We start from the raw sequence: 12975 nt of genomic DNA, 5'->3' as shown, positions 1-12975 counted from the left end.
AAAGCAAATATTTGCCATGCAAATTGGGGGAAGAAAAAAAAAACATCGCTGACGTGTAAACTGGGTGAAGCAAATATTTTTATCGCATGAACTTGGTGACGAAAAAAATACATTGTTGACGCTGGTTACCTGCCTAATATCGTGTAGGGCCCCCCCCCGAGCCCGCAGAAGTGCCGCAACACGAAGTGGCATGGACTCGACTAATGTCTAAAGTAGTGCTGGAGGTAATTGACACCATGAATCCTGCAGGACTGTCCATAAATCCGTAGGAGTAAGAGGGGGTAGAGATCTCTTCTGAACAGCACGTTGCAAGGAATCCCAGATATGTTCAATAATGTTCATGTCTGGGGGATTTAGGTGGCCAGCGGAAGTGTCTAAAGTCAGAAGAGTGTTCCTGGAGCCACTTTGTAGCAATTCTGGACGTGTGGGGTGTCGCATTGTGCTGCTGAAATTGTCCAAGTCCGTCGGAATGCACAATGGACATGAATGGGTGCAGGTGATCAGACAGGATGCTTACGTACCTGTCACCTATCAGAGTCGTATCTAGACGTATCAGGGGTCCCATATCATGCCAACTGCACACGTCCCATACAATCACAGAGCCTCCACCAGCTTGAACAGTCCCCTGTTGACATGTAGGGTCCATGGATTCATGAGGTTGTCTCCATACCCGTACACGTCCATCAGCTCGAAGCAGTTGGAACCGAGACTCGCCAAACCAGGCAACGTGTTTCTAGTCCTCAACAGTCCAATGTCGGTGTTGTCGGGCGAGGCGTAAAGCTTTGTGTCGTGCAGTCATCAAGGGTACACGAGTGGGCCTTCGGATCCGAAAGCCCATATCGATGATGTTTCGTTGAATGGTTCGCACGCTGACACTTGTTGATGGCCCAGCATTGAAATCTGCAGCAATTTGCAGAAGGGTTGCACGTCTGTCACGTTTAATGATTCTCGTCAGTCCCGTTCTTGCATCCGCAGCGATGTCGTAGATTTAATTTTTTACCGGATTCCCGATATTCACGGTACACTCGTGAAATGGTCGTACGTGGAAATCCAAATTTCATCGCTACCTCGGAGATGCTACGTCCCATCTCTCGTGCGCCGACTATAACACCACGTTCAAACTCACTTAAATCTCGATAACCAGCCATTGTAGCAGCAGTAACTGATCTAACAACTATACCAGACACTTGTTGTGTTATACAGGCGTTGCCGACCGCAGCGCTGTACTCTGATTGGTTCCATATCTCTTTATTTGCATACGCATGCCTGTACCAGTTTTTTTGGCTCTTCAGTTTACGAGGAAACTGACTGAGTGAGAAGATATCGATGTTTCAGGAAAAGGAAAATTCATCTCTGCCCCCCACGGGGACTCGAACCCCGGTCTCTCGTTTGCACTCGTCCGGCAAACGAGAGGCCGGGGTTCGAGTCCCCGTGGGGGTAGAGATGAATTTTCCTTTTCCTGAAGCATCGATAGGAAAATATTGCTGTCCCGTAAACTGCGTAAAGAAAGTACTTGTCCCGTAAACTGCGTAAAGAAAGTACTTGTCCCGTAAACTGCGTAAAGAAAGTACTTGTCCCCTAAACTGCGTAAAGAAAGTACTTGTCCCGTAAACTGCGTAAAGAAAGTACTTGTCCCCTAAACTGCGTAAAGAAAGTACTTGTCCCGAAAGTACTTGTCCCGAAAGTACTTGTCCCCTAAACTGCGTAAAGAAAGTACTTGTCCCCTAAACTGCGTAAAGAAAGTACTTGTCCCCTAAACTGCGTAAAGAAAGTACTTGTCCCCTAAACTGCGTAAAGAAAGTACTTGTCCCCTAAACTGCGTAAAGAAAGTACTTGTCCCGAAAGTACTTGTCCCCTAAACTGCGTAAAGAAAGTACTTGTCCCGAAAGTACTTGTCCCCTAAACTGCGTAAAGAAAGTACTTGTCCCCTAAACTGCGTAAAGAAAGTACTTGTCCCGAAAGTACTTGTCCCCTAAACTGCGTAAAGAAAGTACTTGTCCTCTAAACTGCGTAAAGAAAGTACTTGTCCCCTAAACTGCGTAAAGAAAGTACTTGTCCCGTAAACTAAACTGCGTAAAGAAAGTACTTGTCCCCCTAAACTGCGTAAAGAAAGTACTTGTCCCCCTAAACTGCGTAAAGAAAGTACTTGTCCCCTAAACTGCGTAAAGAAAGTACTTGTCCCCTAAACTGCGTAAAGAAAGTACTTGTCCCCTAAACTGCGTAAAGAAAGTACTTGTCCCGAAAGTACTTGTCCCCTAAACTGCGTAAAGAAAGTACTTGTCCCGAAAGTACTTGTCCCCTAAACTGCGTAAAGAAAGTACTTGTCCCGAAAGTACTTGTCCCCTAAACTGCGTAAAGAAAGTACTTGTCCCCTAAACTGCGTAAAGAAAGTACTTGTCCCGAAAGTACTTGTCCCCTAAACTGCGTAAAGAAAGTACTTGTCCCCTAAACTGCGTAAAGAAAGTACTTGTCCCCTAAACTGCGTAAAGAAAGTACTTGTCCCCTAAACTGCGTAAAGAAAGTACTTGTCCCGAAAGTACTTGTCCCCTACACTGCGTAAAGAAAGTACTTGTCCCCTAAACTGCGTAAAGAAAGTACTTGTCCCCTAAACTGCGTAAAGAAAGTACTTGTCCCCTAAACTGCGTAAAGAAAGTACTTGTCCCGAAAGTACTTGTCCCCTAAACTGCGTAAAGAAAGTACTTGTCCCGAAAGTACTTGTCCCCTAAACTGCGTAAAGAAAGTACTTGTCCCGAAAGTACTTGTCCCCTAAACTGCGTAAAGAAAGTACTTGTCCCGAAAGTACTTGTCCCCTAAACTGCGTAAAGAAAGTACTTGTCCTCTAAACTGCGTAAAGAAAGTACTTGTCCCCTAAACTGCGTAAAGAAAGTACTTGTCCCCTAAACTGCGTAAAGAAAGTACTTGTCCCGTAAACTAAACTGCGTAAAGAAAGTACTTGTCCCCCTAAACTGCGTAAAGAAAGTACTTGTCCCCTAAACTGCGTAAAGAAAGTACTTGTCCCCTAAACTGCGTAAAGAAAGTACTTGTCCCGAAAGTACTTGTCCCCTAAACTGCGTAAAGAAAGTACTTGTCCCGAAAGTACTTGTCCCCTAAACTGCGTAAAGAAAGTACTTGTCCCCTAAACTGCGTAAAGAAAGTACTTGTCCCGAAAGTACTTGTCCCCTAAACTGCGTAAAGAAAGTACTTGTCCTCTAAACTGCGTAAAGAAAGTACTTGTCCCCTAAACTGCGTAAAGAAAGTACTTGTCCCGTAAACTAAACTGCGTAAAGAAAGTACTTGTCCCCTAAACTGCGTAAAGAAAGTACTTGTCCCGTAAACTAAACTGCGTAAAGAAAGTACTTGTCCCCTAAACTGCGTAAAGAAAGTACTTGTCCCCTAAACTGCGTAAAGAAAGTACTTGTCCCCTAAACTGCGTAAAGAAAGTACTTGTCCCGAAAGTACTTGTCCCCTAAACTGCGTAAAGAAAGTACTTGTCCCCTAAACTGCGTAAAGAAAGTACTTGTCCCCTAAACTGCGTAAAGAAAGTACTTGTCCCCTAAACTGCGTAAAGAAAGTACTTGTCCCGAAAGTACTTGTCCCCTAAACTGCGTAAAGAAAGTACTTGTCCCGAAAGTACTTGTCCCCTAAACTGCGTAAAGAAAGTACTTGTCCCGAAAGTACTTGTCCCCTAAACTGCGTAAAGAAAGTACTTGTCCTCTAAACTGCGTAAAGAAAGTACTTGTCCCCTAAACTGCGTAAAGAAAGTACTTGTCCCCTAAACTGCGTAAAGAAAGTACTTGTCCCCTAAACTGCGTAAAGAAAGTACTTGTCCCCTAAACTGCGTAAAGAAAGTACTTGTCCCGAAAGTACTTGTCCCCTAAACTGCGTAAAGAAAGTACTTGTCCCGAAAGTACTTGTCCCCTAAACTGCGTAAAGAAAGTACTTGTCCCCTAAACTGCGTAAAGAAAGTACTTGTCCCCTAAACTGCGTAAAGAAAGTACTTGTCCCGAAAGTACTTGTCCCCTAAACTGCGTAAAGAAAGTACTTGTCCTCTAAACTGCGTAAAGAAAGTACTTGTCCCCTAAACTGCGTAAAGAAAGTACTTGTCCCGTAAACTAAACTGCGTAAAGAAAGTACTTGTCCCCCTAAACTGCGTAAAGAAAGTACTTGTCCCCTAAACTGCGTAAAGAAAGTACTTGTCCCCTAAACTGCGTAAAGAAAGTACTTGTCCCCTAAACTGCGTAAAGAAAGTACTTGTCCCCTAAACTGCGTAAAGAAAGTACTTGTCCCGAAAGTACTTGTCCCCTAAACTGCGTAAAGAAAGTACTTGTCCCGAAAGTACTTGTCCCCTAAACTGCGTAAAGAAAGTACTTGTCCCCTAAACTGCGTAAAGAAAGTACTTGTCCTCTAAACTGCGTAAAGAAAGTGCTTGTCCCCTAAACTGCGTAAAGAAAGTACTTGTCCCCTAAACTGCGTAAAGAAAGTACTTGTCCCCTAAACTGCGTAAAGAAAGTACTTGTCCCGAAAGTACTTGTCCCCTAAACTGCGTAAAGAAAGTACTTGTCCCCTAAACTGCGTAAAGAAAGTACTTGTCCCCTAAACTGCGTAAAGAAAGTACTTGTCCCCTAAACTGCGTAAAGAAAGTACTTGTCCCCTAAACTGCGTAAAGAAAGTACTTGTCCCCTAAACTGCGTAAAGAAAGTACTTGTCCCCTAAACTGCGTAAAGAAAGTACTTGTCCCGAAAGTACTTGTCCCCTAAACTGCGTAAAGAAAGTACTTGTCCCGAAAGTACTTGTCCCCTAAACTGCGTAAAGAAAGTACTTGTCCCGAAAGTACTTGTCCCCTAAACTGCGTAAAGAAAGTACTTGTCCTCTAAACTGCGTAAAGAAAGTACTTGTCCCCTAAACTGCGTAAAGAAAGTACTTGTCCCCTAAACTGCGTAAAGAAAGTACTTGTCCCGTAAACTAAACTGCGTAAAGAAAGTACTTGTCCCCCTAAACTGCGTAAAGAAAGTACTTGTCCCCTAAACTGCGTAAAGAAAGTACTTGTCCCCTAAACTGCGTAAAGAAAGTACTTGTCCCGAAAGTACTTGTCCCCTAAACTGCGTAAAGAAAGTACTTGTCCCGAAAGTACTTGTCCCCTAAACTGCGTAAAGAAAGTACTTGTCCCCTAAACTGCGTAAAGAAAGTACTTGTCCCGAAAGTACTTGTCCCCTAAACTGCGTAAAGAAAGTACTTGTCCTCTAAACTGCGTAAAGAAAGTACTTGTCCCCTAAACTGCGTAAAGAAAGTACTTGTCCCGTAAACTAAACTGCGTAAAGAAAGTACTTGTCCCCCTAAACTGCGTAAAGAAAGTACTTGTCCCCTAAACTGCGTAAAGAAAGTACTTGTCCCCTAAACTGCGTAAAGAAAGTACTTGTCCCCTAAACTGCGTAAAGAAAGTACTTGTCCCCTAAACTGCGTAAAGAAAGTACTTGTCCCGAAAGTACTTGTCCCCTAAACTGCGTAAAGAAAGTACTTGTCCCCTAAACTGCGTAAAGAAAGTACTTGTCCCCTAAACTGCGTAAAGAAAGTACTTGTCCCCTAAACTGCGTAAAGAAAGTACTTGTCCCGAAAGTACTTGTCCCCTAAACTGCGTAAAGAAAGTACTTGTCCCGAAAGTACTTGTCCCCTAAACTGCGTAAAGAAAGTACTTGTCCCCTAAACTGCGTAAAGAAAGTACTTGTCCCGAAAGTACTTGTCCCCTAAACTGCGTAAAGAAAGTACTTGTCCTCTAAACTGCGTAAAGAAAGTACTTGTCCCCTAAACTGCGTAAAGAAAGTACTTGTCCCGTAAACTAAACTGCGTAAAGAAAGTACTTGTCCCCCTAAACTGCGTAAAGAAAGTACTTGTCCCCTAAACTGCGTAAAGAAAGTACTTGTCCCCTAAACTGCGTAAAGAAAGTACTTGTCCCCTAAACTGCGTAAAGAAAGTACTTGTCCCCTAAACTGCGTAAAGAAAGTACTTGTCCCGAAAGTACTTGTCCCCTAAACTGCGTAAAGAAAGTACTTGTCCCCTAAACTGCGTAAAGAATGTACTTGTCCCCTAAACTGCGTAAAGAAAGTACTTGTCCCCTAAACTGCGTAAAGAAAGTACTTGTCCCGAAAGTACTTGTCCCCTAAACTGCGTAAAGAAAGTACTTGTCCCGAAAGTACTTGTCCCCTAAACTGCGTAAAGAAAGTACTTGTCCCCTAAACTGCGTAAAGAAAGTACTTGTCCCGAAAGTACTTGTCCCCTAAACTGCGTAAAGAAAGTACTTGTCCTCTAAACTGCGTAAAGAAAGTACTTGTCCCCTAAACTGCGTAAAGAAAGTACTTGTCCCGTAAACTAAACTGCGTAAAGAAAGTACTTGTCCCCCTAAACTGCGTAAAGAAAGTACTTGTCCCCTAAACTGCGTAAAGAAAGTACTTGTCCCCTAAACTGCGTAAAGAAAGTACTTGTCCCCTAAACTGCGTAAAGAAAGTACTTGTCCCCTAAACTGCGTAAAGAAAGTACTTGTCCCGAAAGTACTTGTCCCCTAAACTGCGTAAAGAAAGTACTTGTCCCCTAAACTGCGTAAAGAAAGTACTTGTCCCCTAAACTGCGTAAAGAAAGTACTTGTCCCCTAAACTGCGTAAAGAAAGTACTTGTCCCGAAAGTACTTGTCCCCTAAACTGCGTAAAGAAAGTACTTGTCCCGAAAGTACTTGTCCCCTAAACTGCGTAAAGAAAGTACTTGTCCCGAAAGTACTTGTCCCCTAAACTGCGTAAAGAAAGTACTTGTCCCGAAAGTACTTGTCCCCTAAACTGCGTAAAGAAAGTACTTGTCCCGAAAGTACTTGTCCCCTAAACTGCGTAAAGAAAGTACTTGTCCTCTAAACTGCGTAAAGAAAGTACTTGTCCCCTAAACTGCGTAAAGAAAGTACTTGTCCCCTAAACTGCGTAAAGAAAGTACTTGTCCCGTAAACTAAACTGCGTAAAGAAAGTACTTGTCCCCCCTAAACTGCGTAAAGAAAGTACTTGTCCCCTAAACTGCGTAAAGAAAGTACTTGTCCCCTAAACTGCGTAAAGAAAGTACTTGTCCCGAAAGTACTTGTCCCCTAAACTGCGTAAAGAAAGTACTTGTCCCGAAAGTACTTGTCCCCTAAACTGCGTAAAGAAAGTACTTGTCCCCTAAACTGCGTAAAGAAAGTACTTGTCCCCTAAACTGCGTAAAGAAAGTACTTGTCCCGAAAGTACTTGTCCCCTAAACTGCGTAAAGAAAGTACTTGTCCCCTAAACTGCGTAAAGAAAGTACTTGTCCCCTAAACTGCGTAAAGAAAGTACTTGTCCTCTAAACTGCGTAAAGAAAGTACTTGTCCCCTAAACTGCGTAAAGAAAGTACTTGTCCCCTAAACTGCGTAAAGAAAGTACTTGTCCCGTAAACTAAACTGCGTAAAGAAAGTACTTGTCCCCCTAAACTGCGTAAAGAAAGTACTTGTCCCCTAAACTGCGTAAAGAAAGTACTTGTCCCCTAAACTGCGTAAAGAAAGTACTTGTCCCGAAAGTACTTGTCCCCTAAACTGCGTAAAGAAAGTACTTGTCCCGAAAGTACTTGTCCCCTAAACTGCGTAAAGAAAGTACTTGTCCCCTAAACTGCGTAAAGAAAGTACTTGTCCCGAAAGTACTTGTCCCCTAAACTGCGTAAAGAAAGTACTTGTCCTCTAAACTGCGTAAAGAAAGTACTTGTCCCCTAAACTGCGTAAAGAAAGTACTTGTCCCGTAAACTAAACTGCGTAAAGAAAGTACTTGTCCCCCTAAACTGCGTAAAGAAAGTACTTGTCCCCCTAAACTGCGTAAAGAAAGTACTTGTCCCCTAAACTGCGTAAAGAAAGTACTTGTCCCCTAAACTGCGTAAAGAAAGTACTTGTCCCCTAAACTGCGTAAAGAAAGTACTTGTCCCCTAAACTGCGTAAAGAAAGTACTTGTCCCGAAAGTACTTGTCCCCTAAACTGCGTAAAGAAAGTACTTGTCCCCTAAACTGCGTAAAGAAAGTACTTGTCCCCTAAACTGCGTAAAGAAAGTACTTGTCCCCTAAACTGCGTAAAGAAAGTACTTGTCCCGAAAGTACTTGTCCCCTAAACTGCGTAAAGAAAGTACTTGTCCCGAAAGTACTTGTCCCCTAAACTGCGTAAAGAAAGTACTTGTCCCCTAAACTGCGTAAAGAAAGTACTTGTCCCGAAAGTACTTGTCCCCTAAACTGCGTAAAGAAAGTACTTGTCCTCTAAACTGCGTAAAGAAAGTACTTGTCCCCTAAACTGCGTAAAGAAAGTACTTGTCCCGTAAACTAAACTGCGTAAAGAAAGTACTTGTCCCCCTAAACTGCGTAAAGAAAGTACTTCTCCCCTAAACTGCGTAAAGAAAGTACTTGTCCCCTAAACTGCGTAAAGAAAGTACTTGTCCCCTAAACTGCGTAAAGAAAGTACTTGTCCCCTAAACTGCGTAAAGAAAGTACTTGTCCCGAAAGTACTTGTCCCCTAAACTGCGTAAAGAAAGTACTTGTCCCCTAAACTGCGTAAAGAAAGTACTTGTCCCCTAAACTGCGTAAAGAAAGTACTTGTCCCCTAAACTGCGTAAAGAAAGTACTTGTCCCGAAAGTACTTGTCCCCTAAACTGCGTAAAGAAAGTACTTGTCCCGAAAGTACTTGTCCCCTAAACTGCGTAAAGAAAGTACTTGTCCCGAAAGTACTTGTCCCCTAAACTGCGTAAAGAAAGTACTTGTCCCGAAAGTACTTGTCCCCTAAACTGCGTAAAGAAAGTACTTGTCCCGAAAGTACTTGTCCCCTAAACTGCGTAAAGAAAGTACTTGTCCTCTAAACTGCGTAAAGAAAGTACTTGTCCCCTAAACTGCGTAAAGAAAGTACTTGTCCCCTAAACTGCGTAAAGAAAGTACTTGTCCCGTAAACTAAACTGCGTAAAGAAAGTACTTGTCCCCCTAAACTGCGTAAAGAAAGTACTTGTCCCCTAAACTGCGTAAAGAAAGTACTTGTCCCCTAAACTGCGTAAAGAAAGTACTTGTCCCGAAAGTACTTGTCCCCTAAACTGCGTAAAGAAAGTACTTGTCCCGAAAGTACTTGTCCCCTAAACTGCGTAAAGAAAGTACTTGTCCCCTAAACTGCGTAAAGAAAGTACTTGTCCCCTAAACTGCGTAAAGAAAGTACTTGTCCCCTAAACTGCGTAAAGAAAGTACTTGTCCCGAAAGTACTTGTCCCCTAAACTGCGTAAAGAAAGTACTTGTCCTCTAAACTGCGTAAAGAAAGTACTTGTCCCCTAAACTGCGTAAAGAAAGTACTTGTCCCGTAAACTAAACTGCGTAAAGAAAGTACTTGTCCCCCTAAACTGCGTAAAGAAAGTACTTGTCCCCTAAACTGCGTAAAGAAAGTACTTGTCCCCTAAACTGCGTAAAGAAAGTACTTGTCCCCTAAACTGCGTAAAGAAAGTACTTGTCCCCTAAACTGCGTAAAGAAAGTACTTGTCCCCTAAACTGCGTAAAGAAAGTACTTGTCCCGAAAGTACTTGTCCCCTAAACTGCGTAAAGAAAGTACTTGTCCCCTAAACTGCGTGAAGAAAGTACTTGTCCCCTAAACTGCGTAAAGAAAGTACTTGTCCCCTAAACTGCGTAAAGAAAGTACTTGTCCCCTAAACTGCGTAAAGAAAGTACTTGTCCTCTAAACTGCGTAAAGAAAGTACTTGTCCCCTAAACTGCGTAAAGAAAGTACTTGTCCCGTAAACTAAACTGCGTAAAGAAAGTACTTGTCCCGTAAACTAAACTGCGTAAAGAAAGTACTTGTCCCCCTAAACTGCGTAAAGAAAGTACTTGTCCCGAAAGTACTTGTCCCCTAAACTGCGTAAAGAAAGTACTTGTCCCGAAAGTACTTGTCCCCTAAACTGCGTAAAGAAAGTACTTGTCCCCTAAACTGCGTAAAGAAAGTACTTGTCCCCTAAACTGCGTAAAGAAAGTACTTGTCCCGTAAACTGCGTAAAGAAAGTACTTGTCCCGTAAACTGCGTAAAGAAAGTACTTGTCCCCTAAACTGCGTAAAGAAAGTACTTGTCCCGTAAACTGCGTAAAGAAAGTACTTGTCCCGTAAACTGCGTAAAGAAAGTACTTGTCCCCTAAACTGCGTAAAGAAAGTACTTGTCCCCTAAACTTGCTGAAGAAAATATTTGTTAGCAAACTGGATGAAAAAAATTAGTATCGTTCGCGCGTAAACTTGGCGAAGGCAAAAAAAAATGCTTCCGCTGAAGCCGGGTGAAGGAAAAAAAACACCGAATCTCTCTGTTCAAATTGAGTGAATTATTGTTGTTGCGGCATAAACTCCTTTGAGAAAGGTTTTTTGGAACAACGATGGCATTGTTGTTTGAAGCATTGTTTAAATCACAGAGATGGCCAGACTTTTTTTTAGGAGCGTGCCAAAAAAAACAAAAGATAAGATTGTTGGCTCGCCCCAGGTCATATTCGGGCATTGGTTCATAACTGATATGCTTAGAAATCAAGTGGCGGGGTGAGTTGTACGGGGTGCTTTGAAGACTGCCACATTCATTTCAGACGTTTCAGTGCAAATCAGAGTTAACGGTTTATCCTTTAGAATTGTGAAAAAAAAAAAATAATACCTTATATATTTTAATAACTAAATGCATATTTATAGATGGCTTTTTTCTCAGCCAGAGATATCAAGGAAACAGTTATGCATGCAAACAGCATGCTTGCCCGGTATGCAAGAGTGCCTGGGTTCGAGTCCCGGCGGAGACGTGATGACTTTTCTTTCCGAGCTCACCTCAGCATAATATCCGGAAAATAACTGCTTCCTTAAATGCATATTTATTGCATATCGTCACCCTCATATGCCAAAGAGATGGATGTGCAAATTTTCACTTTTTGAGTTTACCAGCCGGTTGAATAACTCATTTTGCTAAGTTTTTGAAGAAACGCTAACATGTATCTTCCCCTCTTGAAAAAAACCGGTTACAAAACATTCTAAGGAAATAACGTCCATAGAGTATATTAATGTTGAAACGTAATTTTCCAATTTTTCGAAATTTGCACACTCGTGTTTCTGGCATAAAGGGGAGATGATATGTGCTCCGTTTCTTTTTTTTTTGCACATGTGTGTGTAAAAGTTTTCAAATCAATTTGTATTTAACTTCTCACAACTATATTTTCTATGTGCAAGAATAGGAATAACCCCTTGAATGCGTGTCCGGGAAATTCTTCGACAGGAAAATTCACCGACATCAGTAAATGAACGCGTGAATGAAACCGGCCTGTCACTAGAGCTAGCTCTCTAGGCCGATCATTTCTATCACTCACTACTTTACCGCACACCACAACTCCGGTCATTCATATATCGCCGTACGACGATTTCCAACCAGTGGAGTTCGGTGGGAAAATGAAGACTCCATCCATCGGTGGTCGCCCCAGGCTCGGTAAGTAAAGGACTTGCTTCCGAAGTTCTATGCCCGGATTCGAACCCATGGACCTTGATGGTAACCTCCGTAGTGGTAGACGAGCATCTCACCACTGCACCACTCGGGCGCTCTCTTTCGCTCACAGAGTCACTTCCTCTATCATTCACTTACTCCCTAGGTCTCGCTAGGCCACTCATTCTATCATGAACTCACTAGGTTTCTCACTATGTTATACACTCAATCACCTGGTCGCTAACTCTATCAACCGCTCACTAACTGACTAAGTTGCTCACTCTGCCACTCACTCATTAACTTGGTCACTTTCTCACTATTTATGTCGCTCACTCTTACTCACTTCCTAGCATTCTATTCACTTGCTCATTAGGTCGCTCACTTTGTCATAAACTCACTAGGACTAGGTTGCTCATTCTACTATACACTCAATCACCAGGTCACTCACCCTCTTGCTCCCTGATTAGGTCGCTCACTCTGCCACACACTCAATCACCAGGTCACAGTCTTACTCACTAGGTCACTCAGTCCACCCCTAGGTCACTTACTCTACCTCCAGATCACTGATGCACCAGACAAGACCCGGACTCTGTCCCTTGAGGGATATAAGCCCTTTACCCGACTGGGTTGAGTCTTGCTGAGGAGGGTCGGATGACCGGGGCGGACCTCCACGGGATCTTCTCCCATGACTGTCCGCCCCGACCCCCGACATCCCACTGTAACCCCTAATTCACCCCAGCAGTCTCCCGATGTTCTGCAACCTCCGTTGTTCCTGAAAGCCCCCCCCCTACTCCGAATACCCTACCTCGGCCATATGCACCCCCAGCGGCCCTGTCCCAAAGTTCTCCAGGTTGTTTTATTCAAAACAGATTGAAGACAGTACATGACAGGACATATTATATACAGTGTGTGCAAGGCAATATGGAAAATCATGTGCAATATCATGTCACTACGGGCATGGAACAGAGAATAGAAGCAAATATTGCGCCCAGAGCAGGAATATAAGCGATGCAGGCACTGTGCAAAAATATAAAAACTGTACAGGTATGTGCCGGTGTGGGTTACAGGCATGATGCGGGCTCAATTTATCTGTAGGACAACCTGCATTATGCAAAAATAGACAGTTATACGATGCGGGTACAAAGCGAAGCGAAATATATATATGTATATACAAATGTTGTGCGCAAACAGAAGAAAAATTAAACAGCCACTGTGCAGAAATGTATCGACTGTACAGATTATGTGTCGGTGCAGGTGACATGCATATTGCGAGCTCGATTTATCTATGGAACAATTATTGCTATGGAACAACTTGCATTTTACGAAATTAGAGAATTATACGAACGGATGCAATACAAAAAATATGAGCGGTGCGGGTACAAAGCAATGTGAGTCGTATCACTAGGGGCGTCGAGCAGAAAAATATACAAATATTGTGCACACAAACGGGAAAATATATACTGTACAGGATCACTCGCTCACTCACGAGTTTGCTTACTCAC

This window comes from Pholcus phalangioides, unplaced genomic scaffold (assembly GCF_987345545.1).
Source record: "Pholcus phalangioides strain wild (caught in Gottingen) unplaced genomic scaffold, Ppha-v1.0 ptg000042l_1, whole genome shotgun sequence".
NCBI classification, from domain to species: Eukaryota; Metazoa; Arthropoda; class Arachnida; order Araneae; family Pholcidae; genus Pholcus; species Pholcus phalangioides.
Note: the sequence above shows the minus strand (reverse complement) of the source record.